This window comes from Pogoniulus pusillus, chromosome 1 (genome assembly GCF_015220805.1).
Source record: "Pogoniulus pusillus isolate bPogPus1 chromosome 1, bPogPus1.pri, whole genome shotgun sequence".
NCBI lineage: Eukaryota > Metazoa > Chordata > Aves > Piciformes > Lybiidae > Pogoniulus > Pogoniulus pusillus.
In genome coordinates, this window is record NC_087264.1 from 26,860,346 (window position 1) to 26,860,869 (window position 524).

Sequence of the window (524 nt, forward strand, 5' to 3'; positions counted from 1 at the left end):
GCCCTTCCAGCGGCCACAGCCGGAGCCGGCCGAGGATGCGTGTCCCGTGTCGTGCTCCCCCCGACTCCCGCCCGGCCGAGAATGGACTGCTACCGTTGCTTCAACCCTTCACTGGGTCCAGAAAGCGCCCCTTGACTTTATTCAGCAGGTTACAAGTCACTATGTGCAAGATTAAAAACGACTGCTCCGATTAAAAAAATATAATTCAAAGGAGCCCAAACGGCAGCCTGCACCCAGAGTCACTGAATGGGCTGGATTGCAAGGCACCTGTAAAACTTACCTAAAGCATGAGCAAGGACATCTTCAACTACATCAGATTGCTCAGTTCTGTCCAACCTGAACCTGGAATGGTTTCAGTGATGGGGCATCTACCACCTCTCTGGGCAACCTGGGTTTGTGTTTCACCACCCTCAGCATAGAAAGTTGTTTTCTCCCATCTAGCCTAAACCTCCCCTTTTAGTTTTGAAATCATCACCCCTTGTCTCGTCACAGGCCCTGCAAAAAAAGCCTCTCCAATTTTTTTT